Here is a 15,000-nt window from a genome sequence, read left to right on the forward strand (position 1 = left end):
TGGGTCTTGAGTTTCCTCCTAGTCCAGGATCACCTCTGGGTCCAATCTAACCGCCCAGTTGCACTTCAGACTGTCCAGAGCTCAGCGATGCTCTGGTCCACATTAGGGAGGAAAGCTCCAGGACACCATCCCTCGTCTCAGTAGCCAATTGGAACAGCTTCTCCCATAATATTTCCTCTTCAATTTCCAGGCAGTTTTGAAATGAGCCTTCTGTAGGTTGGTTTTCATTTCTATTAAACAATGATATTCTATTATAAATATCATCACAGGTATTTATTTTTTCCTCATTGGGATCTGCTGTTTTAAAAGTGTTCCTTTTGTGTAGTTACACACTCTCTTAAAGCAGTAAATGCACACTGACTTGAGTATTTTTTCTCCTGTCAAGTACGAACAGTTTTTCTCTGACAGTGGATTATAACTTGTTCTGGAGCGCTCATCCTTCATATCTGGTGTTGTGTAAGGTTAAAGGATCAATACCGCTCCTTTCGCTCTGAATTTGTGCCTGCGTGGCAAGTTAAGAGGGGTTTCCAACAACATTTTGTTTTGAGTGATGAAAGCAGTTGGGAGAGTAAAGGCTGAGCCAAGGTCACGGTCTTATCCTCTTCCCATTTCAGGTCAGTCTGCATTCCTGTGGGAATGTAGCCCAAAAACAGTGGGAAATGAGCTGGCATCAAACAGGATTCTGACGTCTGCCTGTATGAAGAAAGTGTTTTCATGTCGTCTCCCATATCTGGCTTGAAGAGTTTGTTCAGGCCTGCCGTGATTCTGTAACAGCGGATATCAAAGAACATCAGGATGTCCTACTGTACTATGTCTTATTACCATGTTGCTGTTGCCATGGTGTTATGGTCATCACTGAGGAGGGAAATAAAGGGCAGCTCAGTCAGGTCAAAGGTCAAAGAAATATAAACATCAACTCTCAAACTCTGTTTATGCTTAAACTGAGCTGCACAAAGAGCCGAGCCCGAAAATACAAGCAGTACCAGAAGAACTAAAAGTGTCAATTATATTATATTATAGCCGTATTATTTCAATAATGCAATTATTTTGAAGTGTGATGACACTTGAAGCCTCTAACTCTTTTCATTTCTGACACTGAATAAACTACTTCCATGTAAACGAGCCATCACTGAGTATATGTGAGCTATAAGACTGTTACAGTACATCAGTGACAACAGTTCACTAACATCTCATCTTCACCGTGCCAACGTACGGAAACACTAAATGAAGAGGTTGGTCACTCAGTAAATGTGACTCCACTGAAGCTTTTGTCCATCTCTAGAGTAGAATATATGTCTTTATTGTGATGAAACTGTTTGTCTACTATTATTTATCTTTGGTGTGATTAAGGTAATGAAACTTATAGCAGTTTGGCCAAATGCAAATAATGAAGAAACCAGTAAAACTGGAGTTTAAAACACTGAATTTTGACGATAAGTAAAACTTCTTACTTGCTCATCTTATGTCATAGAGTAAAGGGCGACCGTGGCTCAGGGGGTTGGGAAGCGTATCGATCCCTGGGCTCTCTTTCCTGGTCGTTGTGTCCTTGGGCAAGACACTTTACCCTACCGCCTACTGGTGTTGGTCAGAGGGGCCGATGGCGCGATAGCTTTTGTCCATCTCTAGAGTAGTCAAAGGAGCTTGCAAAGAAAAGCGTCTGGACTTCTTTAAGTTACTTGAAGACGTTTCACCTTCATCCGAGAAGCTTCTTCGGTTCTAAGGTCAAATGGTGGGGAGTCCCAGATATAAACCCAGTGGGAGTTTCCCCCCACGGAGGGACAAAAGGACCCCCTGATGATCCTCTAATCGCCTGAGCCAAGGTGTGAAACTGGGTGTGGGTCCCAATCAGCCAGAGTTTCAGGTGAGCTCATTGTGAAACCTGGTCCCACCCTATCATGCGAACTCCTGAGGTCAGATGGTCCAGGATGTGAGTGGGCGTTAAGGCGTCTGGGGAGGGAACTCAAAACTGGATTATAGATGGCAGAGAGTTGGTGTCGTAAACCACCGCCTCTGTTCAAAGATGGTCGCTCACAGTGGACATAGATGCTTCTTTCACTCCTCTTTCAAACCATCTGTCCTCTCTGTCCAAAATGTGAACATTGGCATCCTCAAAAGAGTGACCTTTGACCTTAAGATGCAGATGGACAGCTGAGTCTTGTCCTGTGGAGGTGGCTCTTCTGTGTTGTGCCATGCACTTGTGAAGTGGCTGTTTGGTCTCTCCAATGTAGAGGTCTGGGCATTCCTCGCTGCACTGTACAGCATTGTTAAGTCTATATTCTACATCTCTAGAGTAGAATATATGTCAACAACCGTAGCTGCCTCCACCAGTGTGTGAATGTGAGAGTGAATGAATAGTGGCATTGTAAAGCACTTTGGGTGCCTTGAAAAGCGCTGTATAAATCCAACCCATTATTATTATTATTATTAAAGATCCCATCGCTGCAGCCACTGGGAATCAAACCATCAACCTTAAAGTTGCGTAGATGACCTGCTCGATCTCTAAAATGAATGACCACAGGTGTTCCAATAAAACACTTCGCTCTGAAGACTCAGTACTAATCCAGTCCTTCACACAGTATTCAAGCAATACTAAAACCAACGATGAGGATGTTTCAACTCTAGCCCAAGCTCTGCGTTTTTTCAGGCAAACAGTAAGCAAAAGAGTGCTAAAGTAAGGTTAATGTAACGTCAGCCATGGATGCAGGCTCATGCATGCAAACCCTGTGTGTTCCTGGGTTTGAGAGACTGTTCTCAGGCTAAATGATGGAACCAAAGTTCAGCCTTAAGCCTGAAAACATGTTCCATGTGTTGGTATGATGATACTATCCTGACATGGGCAAAATATGGAGAGATGCTGGTAAATCACAGTAACTCTATGAGCCAAATATCTTTAGTTTATGTAAGAAATGTATTCCTGTGGATTCATATAGTGTTGATTTAAGTTTTTTCATTGTTATGTAATCTGCTGGTTCATTATGGGATAAATAAAGACGACATTACAGACAATTAACTGGTAGACTGCATGTAATAATTACACAATAGTCATGACGGTGCCCCAGTTATTATCAACTATTACCCTCTGTTAATTCATACAATTTCATGGTGCTGTGTTAACTTCCTTTACCAGTGGATTTTGAGTAATCCAAAAATCAGAGACAATTCACTGGGAATGACTAACTCCAATAAGGACAAATTACTAAGAGGATGTGGTCTGCCGTGTTATCAAAAGGAGGGAAATGAGGTAGAAGGAAATGGAGGCAAATTGATTTTCTTTTTACCCCCATCAGGGAGCGTGGAGCTGATGAAAAGCAAAGTGAGATAAGGACTTTCCAGAAATGACTCAACATGTGCAAATATGAGCTTTCGGATGTTCCTCCTACTCCCTGCAGCCACGCTCTCCACAGTCATTAAAACCTCTCTCTCATTTACTATGTGATGAAGGGCTACTTACACCGACTTCAAGTGCTCGTCATTAACTCCCATTCCAAGTTTCGGACTCACATTTAAAAGGTTTTGGTTGGAAGTAATAAACTGACAAAAAAATTCTCCTTTGTTGAGCAGAAGGGGAATAAAGACGACAACATGTCAGTCACATTTGTCCAATGATGTCAAGATTATTCTATAAAGTCTGAAATTAATCATTTCTTGAACAGATGGGATCATTTATGCATCAGTTACTAAAATTCACAGTATCACTGTTGAGGTTATTTTACAGCTTATGATTAAGAAGATGAAACATGTGGAATAACGGCAGTGCCATTATCTAGTTATCTTGTCATATCAGACAATCAGCTGTCTCTATGGTGCTGAGTGCTACAAAAGATCACCGGAAGATTAGCATTGGACCAAACTGTTAGCTGAAACTTAAGCTTGTATCCAGCATTTCATATCAGATGTTGACAACCCCCTACTGTCCCTTTTGGATATAATGAGTGCTTGTTACAACTATTCTTGGTTCACATTTAGCCAAAAAATCAGGCTAGAACAACCTGCCTCTAGAGAGTGTATAAAACCAAAATACCTGTCATGTTACGGGGACTGTATGTAATTACCTCTGTGTAATTACCTCTTCTTATTAGCTTACAATAATCTATTAAAAATTCACCAGAGCCGGTTTGCGCTTTGTGACACTTGCAGTCTTGACCCATCACATTCAAATACAGTCACCGGGAAGGACATCTCCCTTTCAACTATTGGGGTCTTTGAGACCAGCAATGCCAGAGGCAGAAGAGCAGTAATTGGCTTCTGTGTGCCTCAGCTCCTCAACTGAACTGCAGTCAGAGCTCTAACAGATGAAGACTTGCATGAACATATAACTTATAGTCAGCAGATTAGACATGCTGAATATATATAAGCTTATAGTGAGCATGACAATGAGCTGTCTAAATAACAACACCAGAAGCTGGTTATAAGCTAACAATATGCCAGCTAGTGTTAGGCTCAAATCTTCTTAAAATTACACTTTTCCTCAAAAACATTTTGACTGCGTTCTCACATCGTATAAGTTTATCCAAGCATCAGAGCCCAACAAAGTAACATCCACTTCAAAGACAATTTTTGGTATACAGGAGTTAACAAAGGCTAACTGCAGCTAACAGGAGTTAACAAAGGCTAACTGCAGCTAACAGGAGTTAACAAAGGCTAACTATGGCTAACAGGAGTTAACAAAGGCTAACTGCAGCTAACAGGAGTTAACAAAGGCTAACAGCAGCTAACAGGAGTTAACAAAGACTAACTATGGTTAACAGGAGTTAAAGGCTAACTGCAGCTAACAGGAATTAACAAAGGCTAACTGCAGCTAACAGGAGTTAACAAAAGCTAACTGCAGCTAACAGGAGTTAACAAAGGCTAACTATGGCTAACTGGAGTTAACAAAGGCTAACTGCAGCTAACAGGAGTTAACAAAGGCTAACTGCAGCTAACAGGAGTTAACAAAGGCTAACTGCAGCTAACAGGAGTTAACAAAGGCTAACTATGGCTAACAGGAGTTAACAAAGGCTAACTATGGCTAACAGGAGTTAACAAAGGCTAATAGCAGTGCGTACTGAAAGATCAGGATATCCTGAATAAATTAATCTATGGCCATCATTCATCAAAAGTGAGCTTCTCTGACTCACTGATCTGTATCGGACTCTCAAAGTTTTTACAGTCCCCTCCACCGTAAACAAAGACGAGTACTTCTCACTAACATTGTGAGCTGAGGTAAACAGTCCGTATCTGTATAAGGCTGTCAACAGATAGAGCTAAGCTTAAGGGATCATGATCAAAATAAAAACACATTTTATGGACTGGCCAGCAGCAAACCTACAAACTGTCCAATTACACAAACCCCTTCTAAGAATGTGTGAAAATAGCACAAACAGTGGAAATTTTGTTTGTTTGTTTAATGTAGCACAGTCCATTATACTCAAACTTCATGTGCTTAACATTGAAGCTGAAAAGATAAAAACCTGTGGAGATTTATGATGAAAACATTAAAATAAAACGTATGCACATACGGGCACACACACACTGAGCTACTTAGTGTAAGGCTCTGATATGTAAAAACAACATTAATGAGATAGACGGTCTCAGGGACACCGCTCTGAATTTAACTCCAACCCTTTTTCAACAATAACAAAGCAGCTCAAAAACATGTTCTGTGCTTTGGTCCAAGTCGTCAGTCACCGCTCAGGCGTAGTTAGTGGGCTAAAGGTCAGTGACAGTCATGGATGAAGCTGCACTGGAACTGAGCGGTTTAGTGAGCCACATGCTGGGTAAATATGTCCTTTTCTTAACCTGTAAATGCATTCTAGGCCACATACCAGTATTTCACTCTATTGTGAACCTTTAACCCACTGATGCTTCACTTACTCAGCCTATCTACTCTCTGACCCTCTCTTTTATAGGTATCAACAAAACACAGCAACGGCAATAGAGCAAGGATAACAAAAATTCTCTGCAGAGCACTTTCCAGGCAGTCACTCTCCAAACAGGAAGCTTTGCATAGGTTAATTCTCTGTGCAGAGCTGAAATCTAGGACTTGCCTAATTGAAATTTATTAAGTAATTGCCTTTGTAGTGTGGAGACTGCATCAAAGAGGAGCAAGAGAAGAGGCTTTAGCAATTATACACCTTATTAAAGGATATTAGTGTGATGAAACCTTGAAGGTTCATGTACGTGTGCATTTACAGTAATGTGCAGTCTTGGGTGCATTTTACTGGGAAAATTGGAAACTGCAGCATTTATTGAAGTACATGCAAACATACACAGAAATACAGCATACAAGGCAAACACAGACTCAGCAAAATTTAATGAGCTTGAAAGTCAATATTTGGTATTTAAAATATATTTATTCTTTAAAACAGCCTGAAATCTTTTAGGAAATGTTATTTCTTTAAGTTCTCTACCAGGATGGTAGGAAGCCAATCCACCACTATCCAAGTATGCTTCTTACAGAACTGGCAGAGTCAATGTCATGATGAAAAATTCCCAATCAGACACTTTTAAGATGGGAGTGGATGTTGCATCAAAATCTGACCGCCACCAGCTCCGATGGAGCCTTAACCATGGCGGAGGCTTCTCTATGTTCTACAGATGGCTACAGAACAAGACCTGCTGCCTTTGCTTTTCCTGTTTCTTAAGAACATGACTTTCACATACTTCATCTGCTAAACATACTTTGTTTTTTTAGGCCTGTCACTTCTTTTGTCCTCTGATTGTCCAGTTTTCTCAGTTTTTTGAGGACACACTGCACACAAACCAGCCTACCCTGCTACATTTTATGCCTTTGGACACTGACGGCTTCTTCACTTGTTTTCAGTCTTTGTAGTCGACCATGTTTCATGTTTCATGGTGAGCCTGACATGAATCCTTCAAGCATGAAACAGGCAACTCATTTAAAAACGATGAACCATGTCTCCTAAAACTGTAGCAAAGAACTAATTTTAAATTGTATCTTCAGGCGACTGGTTACTAGCAGCTTATTGCAAACACAGATCATTTGTTCCAATTTCTTCAGCTGAATCTCAGAGTGTCAAAGACAACACTGACTCCTTAGAAGCAAAATAGAAAGAAACGATGGGCGACTCAAGACTTTTGCACAGTACTGTATGTGTGTGTCTGTTTTGGTTTTTTCCATTTCCATTCTGAACAGCAGCGCATTTAACATTTGCCACAGTTACCTTAATACAGCATTAAAAGTTTTATAAGATGAATTCTGAACAGATACAAAAATAGAAGAAAGAGAAAAAACGCACATACAGCAAACTAATTATTGCCATTCCTGCACATTCCTGACACACTGAGTCGGTTTCAGTCTCTGCGACATATTTGTCATTTCTCTCATGAAAAACTTAAATGTGGGTCCTCTATCTTGCTGTGATATTAACAGTTTTTCAGTTAGTTTCCAAAAAAATTGCAGAAATCAAAAAGCTGCTCACACCAACGATAGCTCTAAATGCATGTAGTTCTCATCTCTTCCAAATGCTTCAGACTAGAGCTGGGCGATAGAACGATAACGATATGTATTGCGAAATAACTTTTTCTCGATAGAAAAATTAAACTATTGCGATAGGCCTCACCGCTCTTGTCCTCTTAAACAAAAAAAAGAAGAACAGCCAATCCAAATTAAGTAGCGCAGAGCTGAACCAATCACAGCCGCAGCGTCACGTCACGTGACTTGTTACGTGCAGCACAAGTGCCAAGCCGCACACGTGTATTTGTTTGGGAAGCAGCCAGCCGCCGTGCCGCCCGGGTAATGGAGGAAATGAGTGCGCCGACTAGAGAAAAACCAACCGAGAGCGTGACCGAAGGTTACCGAAGAGAAAACAGATGATGGTTCCGATGCCGGAGAGACTGTCGAACGGAAGAGCCACAGAAGTCCCGTAGTGTGACGGTATTTCGGCTATTTCAAGTCTGACAAAAACAGAGTAGTGCGCACTGTAAATGTGCCGAAAGCAAGTCTGGAAATACAATAAAGCGGTGCATGCTCGATCTCTGACTGGAAGCGCTAATTCGTCATTCGGCTTTTGTCAGACTAAAGTAACTGTTAAACTGTTTGAAAAGCTCAGCTATACAACAAGGAGAGATTGAGAATTTCCTTTTAGTTCTCAGTTTATTTGATATTGACAAAAGTTAGTCAATTTTGTCTGTTCTTCTGTAAAACAAACTAAGATTTATTTTTAGAATTAATATTTTGTTTCTAAGTGGAATTGACAATTTAGTCTGTTTTGTTTGTTCTGTTTTGAAACTTAAACGCTTTAGCGGCTGCCTTTTGTGTAGTTTGCAATATTTGCCTTTATTTATCTGAAAAAGTCTCATGTTAAGTACATCTACCCTGTTGAACTTATTATGGGAAATAAATATTTAAATCAAAACAAGCTGCTGATTATTTCACATTTTACTTGTGAGCAACGGCACATTTAAATCTTACAAATATAGTGATTTGGCTTATATCGTGATATATATCACGATATATATCGTGATATATATCGTTATCGCCTGAAATGAAAAAAACATATTGTGATATGAAAAAATCTCATATCGCCCAGCTCTACTTCAGAGTGAAAAACGCTCTTTGTTTTCTACATGAAACAATGATCCAAATTACCAGCAGCATCTCTGCATCTATGACAGACAGACAAAAGCCTTTGTCTGGAGTAATATGATCTATGTACTGTCTTATTAAAATGTACACGCCTATATCAGAGTTATACACACTCTTCCTGCAGCTCATCAGTTGCTTCTACATTCAGTTTATCCTCCCAGACACGTCTAACTCTACAGGCATTCACTGGACGTCGTTTCTGTAGAGTCAAATAGAAAAAGGAGACTTCTTACTATCACTACTGAATTTGTTCATCATATGTTGTGTAAAAAGTCGTTTTCCATTATCCAACAGAGGCTTAAGAACCTAAGAACCAATGCAAAATGCTGGAAATGCATCAGGAGAAACTTAAGGTTTTTGGCTCTGCTGTTTGATTTCACATGAGTCAAACAGATGCACAGTTAACGTTCGGTCTCAAGCACCAGACTACAGACATCAGAAATATGCATGATGATATATTTGACGACTGGAATAAAAGGAGTCTCTTTTCCTTCTGCTCTTTCGAGCCAACCCTCGTCTTTTGTACAAACGAGTAAAAGAATCAACAAAATAATCGCCTCCCTGTGGGAATCACACATTTGTACAAAAATAAAAAAAATCATCATTTTAAATGTGACTCAAATATTATTTGCAAAAACTGAATGCAATTAGGCTTGCTAGTTGCACTGGATGGGTGAATATATTCAATAAAAGCCATTGATTCCATTTAGGAAATGATCCACTTAGAAGTTTTATGTGCTGTTTGAGGCTGTAATTAGTTTTTAAGCACTGTAACACGCCCCGGGGTGTATAAACAATAATGATCTCCAAGGAAACATCAGCAGAAAGGAAAAGAAACCATGGCTGACTCCACTAACATTCAGTGGAACTCCTGCACTACGACCATGACTATGCTGTCATCTCTTTAGACCTGCTGTTGCTGGTGAACAAGGCAGGAGTGGGTAGAAAAACTGACAAAGATGGTGAGCATCTGCATGATGTCACACAGGCACAAACAAACAAAGCAGTTTTCAGCAGTAAGAGCTGGAGGAAGGGATGAAAGAGTCCACACTTTTTCACAAGGTCTTACATCACTTTTCTTAAGAGGGGTAAAGTGGAAAAAAGACTCATCCAGGTGGACTTGAACTATCTTGACTGCTCATCAGAAGCCTGTGCAGTGTAAACGGTGGCAGATCGGATTAGACACAAGTCTTACAGCCGTGCTGGAGTGGTCTGCTTGTGACGGGGGCTGGACAGCTGATAAAAGCTTCTTCAAAAGCCTACAGCCCACCGGCCAGCATTGACTGACGGCTCAGATGGCTCTGCGCTTTAAGTGGCCAGCACTCAAAGTACAGCCACTTAATTTTTCACAAACTGATTGTGAGGGCTGTCAGGAGTGAGAGCCTGCATCAGGTTGGATAGTGACTAGTAAGAGCAGATTTCTGTCCTTCAACAGCGTCTTCACTGCACGAGTGCAATGAAATGACTCCGTTTAATAGTCATGCGAGCGGGTAGTCCAACCCTCCATCCTCTTGCTGCCTGTCCTCGCTTCAAGAAAACTGACACTTCAAAAGAAAAGGTTCTCAAAGCTGAGCGAGCTGGAAGTGTGCGGGAAAACAACAACAACATGAAAACATTTTCAAAGACATGCCGGCACAGGCTTGTCACACGGCATCGGGGTTTCTGCCGAAGACAGGCTGGTGGAGGCGACAACATAAACGCACACAAGTCGTCAGCACGAGACAGGGTGGGTGGATGCATGCGGTTACTGCGCGAGTGTTTTGTCAGAGTGACTTAAAGAGGACGGGGGCTGCAAGTTCACGAGAAAAACAAATTATGGTGTAATAAGAGGAGCATTGCTGGCTTCATGAAAGTCTGTCATTTACACATAGGTGAGTTTTTTGTCACAGTCATTCAGGCGTAGCCACAGCAGTAACAGAGACGGACATCACGAGTTAAATGTAACAACATTTAGGAACCTCAGGTCACTCTTTGGGGTTTTCTTTCTCTGTCTTGACTTTACTGAACAGGATAATGACCTGCAGGCCTCAAACCCAGGTGAGCCACAGCTCCTCCCACCAATGTCTTCCTGATAACTAGGCAGACAGTGTTCTGTCTACAACTAGAGATCAAAGTGTTTTCATTGATGCTGTGGCACTATGGGGTGCATGACACAGACACAGCTGATCAGTTGGACTAGGTTGCACAGCAGCTAGCAGCACATATTTTTCAGTCCAACAAAAAGTGCACTTTTCCCCCACAAATAAGCATGTACCTGAGAGCAGTCACAATAGTCTACAACGTTGTCTCTGGAAGAAATAGTTGGAATGTAGATAAGGCATTAAGAGCAATTACTGGAGGATGGGAAAAATCAAAACAAATATAGCGTGATATTGCAATATATATATTGCACATTCTGCAACATGTTGTTGTAACATGTAACAAGTGCATGTTGTAACAAGTTTAGTAACAACATGCACATTCTGCAACATGTTGTTGCAGAATGTGCATGTTGTTACTAAACTTGTTACAATTAGTTACTAAATTGGTGCCCAAAGCTCGAGGAGCACGCTCACAACCACTTTTAATCGCACTGCAGACCCAAGTTGCCAGATTTCTGCAAAAAGTTGCAAAGAGATTGTTGAAGGTTTGCAAATAATTGCTGTCCAATTCATGAATGCAGACAGATTCCCAACATGCTGCCTTATTGCACAATTCATGGGAACTCGACTCTGCTCAGTTCAAATGTAATAGTTAAATCTGTATGTATGTAGTCTATGTAGACAGCAACAGATATGTGATATTTGATGATCATTTTTAAGACATAATTTGTTTTTTAAACCATGTGGAAAATTACAATATACGTTAGGGCTGCTCGATTATGGCAAAAATGATCATCTCGATTATTTAACGATATTTATTTAACAATAACAATGTGTTGAATAATGACTTTAAAGATTGTCAAAAATAATATAAAATAGTGCAAATACTGATAACAGTGCAAATGTTTGCAATATAAGAAATAAATGAAAAATGTAAACATCTATGTTTAGTGAACTTTGCAGTGTTGCTCTGTGGTGCAGCTACGACACTGTAGCAAAGTTTACACACTGTGTCTACTTGATCCACGTCTGACTCATGAACCCATAATGTTTCCACACCACTCAATTTTTTTTTACCTCTTTTCAACCAACAGCAGTCACTCTCCTCTCCAAATAACTTCTGCTTAGCTTTCCGAGCTTCCCTCGGGTCCTCTTAATCAGCGGTCCCCAACCCCCGGGCCTCCGTGAGTCGTTTGGTACCGGGCCGCGAGAGTTGAGGCTCAGGTGTGAAATGTATAGTTTTCAGGGTTTTTATCGGTTTTCAGCGTTATTTTGTTATCGTTTTTATCGTTAACTCGGTTTTCCTGGGTCTTTTCACGTGTGTTATGAATAAATCTTCTTTTTTTCGGTACCGGTACTAGTTTTATTTTGTTGTATTTATCCGCGACACCTTAAAGGCCGGTCCATGAAAATACTGTCGGGCATAAACCGGTCTGTAGAGCAAAAAAGGTTGGAGACCGCTGCTCTTAATTGTTGTGACGCGTGTTCGAAATGCAGAGAGGTGCGCTCGATTTGCCACACGGAGCAGCGCGAGAGTAAAGCACGAGGGAGGGGCTAATAATCGGCTCAGTCATTTTTAATGATCGTTGAAAGCCCCGATCGTAATCCAGATTAAAATTTGATTAATTGAGCAGCTCTAATATACGTTATTGTAATATTTAGCATATCATAAAATATAGAAAAATCCCAATAATTGTGGTAACATTGTCAATTCCCTCCTAGAGCTGTTACTGCTACTTTGTAGCAATAACAGCTACACTGCAGTTAAAAGTAAAAATGTAACCGTTTTATTTCACTAACTCGCTTTTGAAATGGCCATGAACTCAGTCTTATCCCACTCTGAACATGTGTGTGAGACGGGGGCACCACACACACACACACACACACACACACACACACACACACAGAGGTGTAAGGGCCTGCAGGGACGTCAACAGACATGTTGTTGTGCTAACATTGTGTCACACAATGCTGTAAAAACACATCTACACAATAACACACAGCTTTGTGAAGACCCCATTACATCTAAATGTTTACACATTGTTGTCATGTGTGTTAAAAAGACACAAAGAGCGCAAAACAAGCCATTGAAAGTGGATTTGAGTTGATCCCCTTCTATAAACTGCCACTGTGACAGTGATAATTACCACCCCCACAACTGAGGCTCCCATCAGAATGGATTTAGCATCTTATCTGACAATCAGGACATTGCTTTTCTTCGAATCTCTTATTGGCTTAGCGGATAAGCTTATTAAGGGTGACCCGCAAAGCTGAGAGAGCTGAACGTGATATTTCATTTTCACTGCAGATTGAAAAGCACGCACGCTTGCCCCCATCTTGACACAATCAGGGCTTCTGTACAAATATTTACACAGATGCAAATACAACCAGGCCCAGAGATCTGCCATTACAGCTTTTACCTTGATGTCATTACACTTGGTTACTAGCTGACTAAAATAAGAGTTCAGCACAGGTAGGAGCACTGCTGAATGATAGTACGCGCCCTCTGGCAGGCCTAAGGTACTGCTTTTCGGAGGATCTAGCCAGTGAGATGATTCGTGGAGCCAGAGGCCAGTACCCTGTGGTTGACTGGCTGCTCTGGTTTAAAGGAGGCGTCCTTAACCCTTAGGACTGGGCGCTCCTCTGCAGCCTGCACAGCAACTACTCCTAACAGCTGGGACAAACCCAAAGAGCACATCTCCTTTTTCACACGTCTCAGGTGTGACTAACAGAAGGCGATAATGTGAAGCAGTGACAGGCGCCTACTTTTTAAATAAAATGTCAAACTGTCACAAAAACCTTACGGTACACATCTTCAACTGCAAACATCCTGGATGTTGTTTTTTTTTACCTCTTTAGAGGAAAGCATCGTGAGACTATTTGCATGTTTAAAAGATAATAACATGTTGAATCCACAGATTTCTTTTTAATTGTTCTGAAAGTCCTGCTTATTTCCAAAAAACACAACCAGCAGTGTGATTTGCTCAAACACAGAAGGGGCTCATTATCCCCATTACACTACACTGTTATATGAGCCAATATAACACCACGAGCAGCTGACAGCCTGCGATGCCAAAGATCGCACTTAATCCAGAGTTCAGTTATGGTGCTGCAGGGATTTGCAAAAAGGATATCAAGGTGCAAACTATTAATGCTGAGATGAAAGTAATTACACGTGTTGTATTTTTGTGAAAACATCCTAAAAGCAAAAACACGCATTAAAAAAAAAAGACACAAACGAGTGTGAGAATTTGCTCGTTAAACAGAATTATTCTACACATCACTGTGGTGAGATATGGTGGCTGCGTGCACACGCTCAACTGCTATGGTGCCAGATTGCAGTAGCATGAGTACGTACAGTGTCCCTCGCTGTAACGCGGTTCGCCTGTTGCTGATTTATTTTGTGCAATTTTGCTTTTCTTTTTTTTTTAACTGTGCATTGTGTTCTCCGTCCTGACTGGCTGTAGACCACTGTCAATCAATCTTGTGCCGTGTCTGCTGTACAGTACAGAATGTGTTCAGCTTGTCAAATTTACATAAATTCTCTATCGCTAGAAGTGCTGCACTGTATGTTTGTACGTTTTCTCCCCAACAAACAACAATGTCAATGAAACTTTTTGCACCGTCAAAGGCTCCGGCAGTAGCACCCAAAGGAAGAGGAAGATGCTAACCATCGCACAAAAAGTCAGACTTCTGGACATGCTAAAAGAATGGTAAATGGTCTGTACTTGTATAGCGCTTTACTGGTCCCTAAGGACCCCAAATGTTGTGGCGAATGCACTTAGCCAAAAAAATGGATCGGACATCAGTTGTAGAAACGATAGTGTTTATATAAGGCTTCAAAAAGGGGAATGTACAACAAATAAACTTCTCGACATCAGAGCAACATATAATGGCTTCCCGAAACTTTCTTTGCTAGCTAAAACCCAGAGTAACTTTCGTCTACCACAAAGGATTCTGGGAAACGCAGTTTTCTAATGAAAATACCTGTTAAATGCTCGCCTTTAGCAGAAAATTAAATCTATAATTAACAGCTCTCACTAAACATGTGACTAACACTTAAATCACTTACAAAATAACCAAAATGCTGTTAATAAACTGCAATAAAGTTACAACACCAAAGCACTTTACACATCCAGTCATCCACACGTTCACACACTGGTGATGGCAGCTACATTGTAGCCACAGCCACCCTGGGGCGCACTGACAGAGGCAAGGCTGCCGGACACTGGCGCCACCGGGCCCTCTGACCACCACCAGTAGGCAACGGGTGAAGTGTCTTGCCCAAGGACACAACGACCGAGACTGTTCAAGCCAGGGCTCGAACCAGCA

The 15,000-nt window shown here is 41.1% G+C and overlaps 1 protein-coding gene and 1 long non-coding RNA gene across 11 annotated transcripts in view; one reads left to right on the forward strand and one right to left on the reverse strand.

The window, feature by feature from the left end:
* Positions 1 to 8,537, forward strand: part of LOC146509431 (uncharacterized) — an 11,086-nt gene extending 2,549 nt beyond the window's left edge. Inside the window, exon 2 of the long non-coding RNA XR_014876374.1 lies at positions 1 to 8,537. This exon is cut by the window's left edge and continues 187 nt beyond it. This is a non-coding gene — a long non-coding RNA (uncharacterized LOC146509431).
* Positions 1 to 15,000, reverse strand: part of auts2a (activator of transcription and developmental regulator AUTS2 a) — a 418,508-nt gene that overhangs the window by 279,056 nt on the left and 124,452 nt on the right. The window lies entirely within an intron of this gene.

The sequence above is a fragment of the Neolamprologus multifasciatus genome, chromosome 10 (assembly GCF_963576455.1).
Source record: "Neolamprologus multifasciatus chromosome 10, fNeoMul1.2, whole genome shotgun sequence".
Lineage (NCBI taxonomy): Eukaryota > Metazoa > Chordata > Actinopteri > Cichliformes > Cichlidae > Neolamprologus > Neolamprologus multifasciatus.